Source organism: Triticum urartu, chromosome 1A, assembly GCF_056163025.1.
Source record: "Triticum urartu cultivar PI428250 chromosome 1A, HENAU_Tu73, whole genome shotgun sequence".
NCBI lineage: Eukaryota > Viridiplantae > Streptophyta > Magnoliopsida > Poales > Poaceae > Triticum > Triticum urartu.
This window is the reverse complement of record NC_141873.1, coordinates 3,380,244-3,391,253: the sequence shown is the minus strand read 5'-3', so window position 1 is coordinate 3,391,253 and position 11,010 is coordinate 3,380,244.

The following is an 11,010-nucleotide window of genomic DNA, read 5'->3' as shown; positions in this document are numbered from 1 at the left end:
CAGGTCCTGCTTTAGTCCGGAGACCTCCGCAGTACGAGCGGCAGTGGCCAGCAGCGATGCCTGCTTATTTACATAGACATCTTATGTTAGACTCCTGTGAATATTATTTGATCCTCTGTTCGGCTTTTCTTTCCGAACACCAAATAGAGCATCAGGGGCTACTGTCTACACTGTGATATTCTCTCACAATTTTATTACTTACCTCAATGCCTGTTAGAAGGCTAGCACAGGCTTCGGTCGATCTGTTTTTGGTGGACCGGACCTTCTCAATCACCGTACTCATAAGAGCACAGTATTCTTCATCAATGGAAGCGCTTCCAGCAAACTGTCCGGTGCCTCTGGATGGACAGAGGTCATTGATACAGGCAGCTCGCCCTCCTTAGGGAGAGGTTGCCTGCCTAAATCCGGAACCACTTGGGTTTCCGGAGCTGTATTCAGCTGGGGGCCAAACTGGCTGCGACCCCTATTATCGGAGTCCGTGGGGGTCTTTCCGCCCATGTGTCCGGCGACCGGGGTTTCTCCTGGAGGCGTCTCCGGAATTGTCTCCACTTGGCCTGGTATCCGTTGAGACAACACCTCGGTGTCGTCCACGGCCCTGGGGGAGGAGGCTGTAGGAAGAAAATCGATGTTCGTCGCCGAAGAGTCCAGCGATCCCTCCGAAGAGGAGGATATCTCGATGTTGGAATTGGCCGGACTGCAGGTGCACGTCTGGCGCGTTAAGAAGCGATAAAGCAAACATATCGGAAATACTATTGTGTCCGGATACTTATGACTTAGCCAGGGGTTTGACCTTAGGTTCCCACTCGTCGTCGCTGTTGGTGGCTGCGGTGGAGTGGTCTGGAAGGAAGGTTTTGCCCTTCTTCGGCACCTCGGCCTCCCCATGCTTGGTGGCCATCCTCTACTTTCTCCCCCCAGTAGGGGGGGGGGGATGGATTTCCTCCTCCTCCTTGTCTTCGGTGGAGGAGTGCGTCTTGGTGTCTTCGGACGACATGTCCGATGCAACCTTGCGCCAAAGACCATCTCTGGTCCCCGCGGCCGTCTTCTTGGCCTTCTTCTCCAGCACCTCGTAGGGCGCCGGAAACAACATCTTTGTTAGAAGAGGCGATTCTGGATCCTCAGGTAGCGGAGCCGGACAGTTAATCTGCTCCGCTATCGCTACCCAGGCCTGTAAGATTGGCATGGAGGCTTAGATTCCTCCCGCGGATGTGCTAGTAAAAGGCATATCTTGCAAATATGAAAACTTACCGGATTGGCTCGGCATATTGCGCTAAGCGCGCGATCTTCAGTTGTGGGCGGTGGTACCTCGTTGGCCTTGAAGAGCACCTTCCAGGCGTCTTTGTGCGTCGTGCCGAAGAGCTCTCGCAGCGTCTGGTGTTTGATACGTCTCCAACGTATCTATAATTTTTGATTGTTCCATGCTATTATATTACCCCTTTTGGATGTTTATGGGCTTTATTTTGAACATTTAAATCATTTTTGGGACTAACCTACTAACCGGAGGCCCAGCTCGTATTGTTTTTTTTGCCTATTTTAGTATTTCGAAGAAAAGGAATATCAAACGGAATCCAAACGGAATGAAACCTTCAGGAGAGTGATTTTTGGAACGAACGTGATCCAGAGGACTTGGAGTGAGAATCAAGAAGCAGCCGAGGCGGCCACGAGAGGGTAGGGTGTGCCCCCCTGTCTCGTGGGCCCCTCGGGCGGCCACCGACGTACTTCTTCCTCCTATATAAGCCTACGTACCCCGAAAACATCCAGGGAGCCAACGGAACACAATTTCCACCACCGTAACCTTCTATATCCGTGAGATCCCATCTTGGAGCCTTCGCCGGCGCTCTGCCGGAGGGGGAATCGACCATGGAGGGCTTCTACATCAACACCATAGCCCCTCCGATGAGTTGTGAGTAGTTTACGACAGACCTTCGGGTCCATAGTTATTACCTAGATGGCTTCTTCTCTCTTTTTGGATCTCAATACAATGTTCTCCCCCTCTCTTCTGGAGATCTATTAGATGTAAACTCATTTTGTGGTGTGTTTGTCAAGATCCGATGAATTGTGGGTTTATGATTAAGTTTATCTATGAGAAATATTTGAATCTCCTCTGAATTCTTTTATGTACGATTGAGTTATCTTTGCAAGTCTCTTCGAATTATCAGTTTGGTTTGGCCTACTAGATTGATCTTTCTTGCCATGGGATAAGTGCTTAGCTTTGGGTTCAATCTTGCAGTGTCCTTACCCAGTGACAACAGGGGTTGCAAGGCACGTATTGTATTGTTGCCATCGATGATAAAAAGATGGGGTTTATATCATATTGCATGAGTTTATCCCTCTACATCATGTCATATTGCTTAAGGCATTACTCTGTTCTTATGGACTTAATACTCTAGATGCAGGCAAGAGTGTCGGTCGATGTGTGGAGTAATAGTAGTAGATGCAGGCAGGAGTCGTTCTACTTGTTGCGGACGTGATGCCTATATACATGATCATGCCTAGATAATCTCATAATTATTCGCTTTTTTATCAATTGCTCGACAGTAATTTGTTCACCCACCGTAATACTTATGCTATCTTGAGAGAAGCCACTAGTGAAACCTATGGCCCCCGGGTCTATATCTTATCATATTTGCTTCCAATCTACTTTTATTTGCATCTTTACTTTTTGCATCTATATAACAAAATACCAAAAATATATTTATCTTATCATACTATCTCTATTAGATCTCACTTTTGCAAGTGGCCGTGAAGGAATTGACAACCCCTTTATTGCGTTGGTTGCGAGTTCTTTGTTTGTTTGTGTAGGTGCGTGGGACTTTTGAGGAGCCTCCTACTGGATTGATTCCTTGGTTCTCAAAAACTGAGGGAAATACTTACGGTACTATTGCTGCATCACCCTTTCCTCTTCAAGAAAAACCAACACAAGCTCACGACGTAGAAAGAAGGATTTCTGGGGCCATTGCTGGGGAGGTCTTCGCTGAAGTCAAGACATACCAAGTACCCATCACAAACCCATCTCACTCGCATTTACATTATTTGCCATTTGCCTCTCGTTTTCCACTCCCCCACTTCACCCTTGCCATTTTATTCACCCTCTCTTTCCCAATCTCCTCCTCTCTTTTCGTTTGCCTTTTTCTGTTGCTTGTGTGTTGGATTACTTGTTGCCATGGCGCAAGATAATACCAAATTGTGTGATTTCTCGAATACCAATAATAATGATTTCCTTAGTACTCCGATTGCTCCTCTTAATGATGTTGAGTCTTGTGAAATCAATACTGCTTTGTTGAATCTTGTTATGAAAGATCAATTCGCCGACCTTCCTAGTGATGATGCCGCTACTCATCTAAACAACTTTGTGGATTTGTGTGATATGCAAAAGAAGGAAGATACAGATAATGATATTGTTAAATTGAAGTTATTTCCGTTTTCACTTAGAGATCGTGCGAAAGTTTGGTTTTCGTCTTTGCCTAGAAATAGTATTGATTCTTGGAACAAGTGCAAAGATGCTTTTATCTCTAAGTATTTTCCTCCCGCTAAGATTATCACTCTTAGGAACAATATTATGAATTTTAAACAACTTGATCATGAGAATGTTGCCCAATCTTGGAAAAGAATGAAATTGATGATTCGCAATTGCCCTACTCATGGTTTGAATTTATGGATGATCATACAAAATTTTTATGCCGGTTTGAACTTTGCTTCTAGAAATCTCTTAGATTCGGCCGTGGGAGGCACGTTTATGGAATTCACATTAGGAGATGCTACAAAACTTCTTGATAATATTATGGCTAATTATTCTCAATGGCACACCGAAAGATCTTCTAGTAAAAAAGTGCATGCTATAGAAGAAATCAATGTTTTGAGTGGAAAGATGGATGTACTTATGAAATTGTTTGCTACTAAGAATACTCCTCTTGATCCTAGTGATATGCCTTTGTCTACTTTGATTGAGAATAATAATGAATCTATGGATGTGAATTTTGTTGGTAGGAATAGTTTTGGAAACAATGCTTATAGAGGAAACTTTAATGCTAGACCTTTCCCTAGTAGTCCCTCTAATAATTATGGAAATTCCTACAATAATTCTTATGGTAATTTTAATAAGATGCCCTCTGATTTTGAGAATAGTGTGAAAGAATTTATGATTTCTCAAAAGAATTTCATAGCTTTGCTTGAAGAAAAATTGCTCAAAGTTGATGATTTGGCTAGGAACATTGGTAGACTTTCGCTTGATGTTGATTCTCTTAAACTTAGATCTTCTCCTCCTAAGCATAATATCAATGAGTCTCTCACAGCAATGAGAATTTCCATTGACGAGTGCAAGGAATGAACCGCTAGATTGCGTGCTAAGAAAGATAGCTTTATAAAGGCGTGTTCTTCTAGCTTCCATGAAAATAATGATGAAGATCTTAAAGTTATTGATGCGTCTCCTATTAGATCTATGTTTTGCAATATGAATCTTGATAATTATGGGACTGATGATGAGTCAACTTTACCTAGAAGGCGTCCCAAGAATTCGGAGTTTTTAGATCTTGATGCTAAATTTGGTAAAAGTGGGATTGGAGAGGTCATGACTTTAAATAGCATTGAACCCACTATCTCGGATTTCAAGGAATTTGATTATGATAATTGTTCTTTAGAAGGTTGTATTTCCTTGTTGCAATCCGTTGTTAATTCTCCTCATGCTTATAGTCAAAATAAAGCTTTTACCGAACATATCGTTGATGCCTTGATGCAATCTTATGATGAAAAACTTAATTTGGAAGTTTCCATACCTAGAGAACTTAATGATGAGTGGGAACCTACTATAAAGATTAGAATTAAAGATCATGAGTGTTTTGCTTTGTGTGATTTGGGTGCTAGTGTTTCCACGTTTCCGAAAACATTATGTGATATTCTAGGTTTCCATGATCTTGATGATTGCTCTTTAAATTTGCACCTTGCGGATTCCACCATTAAAAAGCCAATGGGAAGGATCAATGATGTTCTCATTGATGCAAATAGAAATTTGGTGCCCGTAGATTTTATCGTTCTTGATATAGATTGCAATCTTTCTTGCCCTATTATTCTTGGTAGACCTTTCCTTAGAATGATTGGTGCGATTATTGATATGAAGGAAGGGAATATTAGATTCCAATGTCCATTAAAGAAAGGCATGGAGCACTTTCCAACAAAGAAAGTCAAATTACCTTATGAATCTATCATGCGAGCTACTTATGAATTTAGTGCCAAAGATGGCACTACTTAGATCTATCTTCGCTTTTATGCCTACCTAGGGGCGTTAAACGATAGCGCTAGTTGGGAGGCAACCCAATTTTCTTTCTGTTTTTTGTTTTTGTTCCTGTTTAGTAATAAATATTGCATCTACCTTCTGTTTAGATGTGTTTTTATCCTTTAATTAGTGTTTGTGCCAAGTAGAACCTATAGGATAACCTATGATGATAGTTGAGTTGATTCTGCTGAAAAATAGAAACTTTGCACGCACAAATTTAGTTTTGTTAAATCACACAAATGTGATTTCGCGTTGATTCTTGTTTCTGCTGATCAATAGACAAATTGTCCAGGAGTTCCTATTTTGGTAGGAGTTTTAGAGTTCCAGAAGTTTGCGTTAGTTACAGATTGCTACAGACTGTTATGTTTTTGACAGATTCTGCTTTTCGTGTGTTGTTTGCTTATTTTGATGCATCTATGGCTAGTAAAATAGTTTATAAACCATAGAGAAGTTGGAATACAGTAGGTTTAACACCAAAATAAATAAGGAATGAGTTCATTACAGTACCTTATGTGGTGGTTTTGTTTTCTTTCACTAACGGAGCTTATAAGATTTGCTATTGAGTTTTGTGTTGTGAAGTTTTGAAGTTTTGGGTAAAGCTTTTATGGACTATGGAATAAGTAGTGGCAAGAGCCTAAGCTTGCGGATGCCCATGGCACCCCAAGATATTAAAGAATAGCCAAAAGCCTAAGCTTGGGGATGCCCCGGGAAGGCATCCCCTCTTTCGTCTTCGTTCATTGGTAACTTTACTTGGAGCTATATTTTTATTCGCCACATGATATGTGTTCTACTTGGAGCGTCATGTATTATATTAGTCTTTGCTTTCTAGTTTACCACAATCATCCTTGCTGTACACACCTTTTGGGAGAAGCCTACTTCATTAGGATTTGCTAGAATACTCTATGTGCTTCACTTATATCTTTTAGAGCACGGTGGTGACTTAATTTTGAAGAAATTGCTAGTCTCTCATGCTTCACTAATATCTTTTTGAGAGTCTTTTAGAACATCATGGTATTTGCTATGGCTACAAAGTTGGTCCTAGAATGATGAGCATCCAAGTTGTGTATAATAAAAACTATCATAGAAAAGAATTAGATGCTATGATCAATTTGATGCTTGTTAATTGTTTTGAGATATGGAGGTAGTGATATTAAAGTCATGCTAGTTGAGGTGATTATGAAAAATACTTGTGTTAAGGGTTGTGATTCCCGTAGCATGCACGTATGGTGAACCGCTTTGTGATGAAGTTAGAGCACAATTTTATTTATTGATTGTCTTCCTTATGAGTGGCGGTCGGGGACAAGCGATGGTCTTTTCCGACCAATCTATCCCCCTAGGAGCATGCGCGTAGTGCTTTGGTTTTTGATGACTTCTAGATTTTTGCAACAAGTACATGAGTTCTTTTGACTAATGTTGAGTCCATGGATTATACTCACCCTTTCACCCTTCCACCATTGCTAGCCTCTCTTGTGCTGCGCAACTTTCGCCGGTACCATACACCCACCATATACCTTCCTCAAAACAGCCACCATACCTACTTATTATGGCATTTCCATAGCCATTCCGAGATATATTTCCATGCAACTTTCCACCGTTCCATTCATATGACACGTATTACTTCTGTCATATTGCTTTTTGCATGATCATGTAGTTGACATCATATTTGTGGCAAGGCCACCTTCATAATTTTCATACATGTCGCTCTTGATTCATTGCATATCCCGGTACACCGCCAGAGGCATTCATATAGAGTCATATCTTGTTCTAGCTTTGAGTTGTAAATCCATAAAGTGTGATGATTTTCATTATTAGAGCATTGTCCTAGTAAGGAAAGGATGATGAAGACTATGATTCCCCCACAAGTCGGGATGAGACTTCGGACTTTACAAAAAGAAAAGAAAAAGGAGAAAAGAAAAGAAAAAAAAAAGAGAAAGGCCAAAAAGAAAAAAAAGGAAAAGGCCAAAGAAAAAAAAGAGAAAAAAAAAGAGAAACAGGAGAAAAAATAAAATGAGAGAATAAGAGAGAAGGGACAATACTACTATCTCTTTTTCCACACTTGTGCTTCAAGTAGCACCATGATCTTCATGATAGAGAGTCTCCTATGTTGTCACTTTCATATACTAGTGGGAATTTTTATTATAGAACTTGGCTTGTATACTCAAATGATGGGCTTCCTCAAAATGCCCTAGGTCTTCGTGAGCAAGACAGTTGGATGTACACCCACTTAGTTTCTTTTGTTGAGTTTCATATATTTATAGCTCTAGTGCATCCGTTGCATGGCAATCTACTCACTCAAATTGATATCTATTAATGGGCATCTCCATAGCCCGTTGATACGCCTAGTTGATGTGAGACTATCTTCTCCTTTTTGTCTTCTCCACAACCACCATTCTATTCCACATATAGTGCTATGTCCATGGCTCACGCTCATGTATTGCATGAAAGTTGAAAGAGTTTGAGATTATTAAAGTATGAAACAATTGCTTGGCCTGTCATCGGGGTTGTGCATGATTAAATACTTTGTGTGATGAAGATAGAGCAACAGCCAGACTATATGATTTTGTAGGGATAACTTTCTTTGGCCATGTTATTTTGAGAAGACATTATTACTTTGATAGTATGCTTGAAGTATCACCATTTTCATGTCAATATGAACTTTTATTTTGTATCATTTGGATGTGAACATTCATGCCACAATAAAGAAAATTACATTGAGATTTATGCTAGGTAACATTCCACCTCAAAAATTCCTTTTTTATCATTTACCTACTCGAGGACGAGCAGGAATTAAGCTTGGGGATGCTTGATACGTCTCCAACATATCTATAATTTTTGATTTTTCCATGCTATTATATTACCCCTTTTGGATGTTTATGGGCTTTATTTTACACATTTATATCATTTTTGGGACTAACCTACAAACCAGAGGCCCAGCCCGTATTGCTGTTTTTTTGCCTATTTCAGTATTTCGAAGAAAAGGAATATCAAATGGACTCCAAACGGAATGAAACCTCCGGGAGCGTGATTTTTGGAAGGAACGTGATCCAGAGGACTTGGAGTGCAAGGCAAGAAGCAGCCGGCGGCCACGAGAGGGTAGGGTGCCCCCCCCCCATATAGGGCGCGCCCCCTGTCTCGTGGGCCCCTCGGGCGGCCACCGACGTACTTCTTCCTCCTATATAAGCCTACGTACCCCAAAAATATCCAGGGAGCCAACGAAACACAATTTCCACCACCGTAAACTTTTGTATCCACGAGATCCTATCTTGGAGCCTTCGTCGGCGCTCTGCCGGAGGGGGAATCGACCACGGAGGGCTTCTACATCAACACCATAGCCCCTCCGATGAGTTGTGAGTAGTTTACCACAGACCTTCGGGTCCTTAGTTATTAGCTAGATGGCTTCTTCTCTCTTTTTGGATCTCAATACAATTTTCTCCCCCTCTCTTGTGGAGATCTATTCGATGTAAACTCTTTTTGTGGTGTGTTTGTCGAGATCCGATGAATTGTGGGTTTATGATCAAGTTTATCTATGAGAAATATTTGAATCTCCTCTGAATTCTTTTATGTATGATTGAGTTATCTTTGCAAGTCTCTTCGAATTATCAGTTTGGTTTGGCCTACTAGATTGATCTTTCTTTCCATTGGAGAAGTGCTTAGCTTTGGGTTCAATCTTGCGGTGTCCTTACCCAGTGACAGCAGGGGTTGCAAGGCACGTATTGTATTGTTGCCATCGAGGATAAAAAGATGGGGTCTATATCATATTGCATGAGTTTATCCCTCTACATCATGTCATCTTTCTTAAGGCGTTACTCTGTTCTTATGGACTTAATACTCTAGATGCAGGCAGAAGTCGGTCGATGTGTGGAGTAATAGTAGTAGATGCAGGCAGGAGTCGGTCTACTTGTTGCGGACGTGATGCCTATATACATGATCATGCCTAGATAATCTCATAATTATTTGCTTTTCTATCAATTGCCCGACAGTAATTTGTTCACCCACCGTAATACTTATGCTATCTTGAGAGAAGCCACTAGTGAAACCTATGGCCCCCGGGTCTATATCTTATCATATTTGCTTCCAATCTACTTTTATTTGCATCTTTAATTTTTGCATCTATATTACAAAATACCAAAAATATATTTATCTTATCATACTATCTCTATTAGATCTCACTTTCGCAAGTGGCCGTGAAGGGATTGACAACCCCTTTATTGCATTGGTGTAGGTGCGTGGGACTTTTGAGGAGCCTCCTACTAGATTGATACCTTCGTTCTCAAAAACTGAGGGAAATACTTATGCTACTATTGCTGCATCACCCTTTCCTCTTCAATGAAAACCAACGCAAGCTCAAGACGTAGCAGTGTTCGGCCGGATCGAACTCCCATAGATTGCAAATTGTCTCTGACATGGATTAATCCGGCGGAGGAGCATAACTTGCACCACGTTGACGAGTTTGATTTTCTTGCTTATCATATTTTTGACGCATGTCTGAAGTCCGGTCAGTTCTTCTGCTGAGCCCCAGGCTATGCCCTTCTCTTGCGAGGAGGTGAGCTGCATGGGGATGACGGATCGGAATTCGGGGTTCGCCGCCCAGTTGGCGTCGCGCGGCTCGGTGATGTAGAACCACCCCGATTGCCACCCCTTCACAGTCTCCACAAAGAAGCCTTCAGGCCAGGTGACATTGGGCATCTTGCCCACCATGGCGCCTCCGCTCTCCACTTGTTGCCCGCTCACCACCTTTGGCTTCACGTTGAAAGTCTTCAGCCATAGGCCGAAGTGGGGTGTGATGCGGAGAAAGGCCTCACACACGACGATAAACGTAGAGATGTTGAGGATGGAGTTGGGGGCCAAATCATGGATGTCCAGCCCGTAGTAGAACATTAGTCCGCGGACGAACGGGTGGAGGGGGAATCCCATCACGCGGACGAAGTGAGAGAGGAATACTACCCGTTCCTGGGGTTCCGGGGTAGGGATGATCTGCACTTCGTCCGGAAGCTGATGCGCGATGTCTGTGGGCAGGTATCGGGCCTCCTGAATCTTCTTGATGTCCTCCTTCATAACGGAGGACGCCATCCACTTGCCTGCCGCTCCGGACATGTTCGGAATGTTTTTGCGGAGAAGGTGAAAGCTTGGGCATTGGACCTCAAGAATGGATGAGCGGAGGAAGAAGAAGGCGTGGGTGAAAAAGGGGAATCCTTATCTCTTTATAAAGGTTGTAGTCATGTGCCTCCCCACTTGCCTTAGAAACTCGCTTATTCCCCAAGCGTCGTGCTAATGGCACGGTTGGGTTACTTATGCCTGTATTGATGAGAATCCCATGATAAGGGGACACGATCTCTGCTTCGACATGACGTGCCAATGAAACCGCCTCGCGAAACGTGCCAATGAAACCGCCCCGTGAATAATAACCGAGACGTGGCGTGATGTCACGCTATGGACAAGTTGTCAGCAGATTAGACTCGTGGAAAATTGTACTCTCTACGGTGGTATGTGGAATTTGTTTTGCAGAGCCGGACACGATTCTTGTTCAAGATCTACTTTGGAGTATTCAGAGAAGGAACCCGCCTTGCAATATCGAAGACAATCTGCATGCCGGACTCATCGTCATTGAAGCCTGGTTCATGGGCTACTAAGGGAGTGCTGGATTAGGGGGTCCTCGGACAGCCGGACTATATACTTATGCCGGACTGTTGGACTATGAAGATACAAGATTGAAGACTTCGTCTCGTGTCCGGGTGGGACTCTCC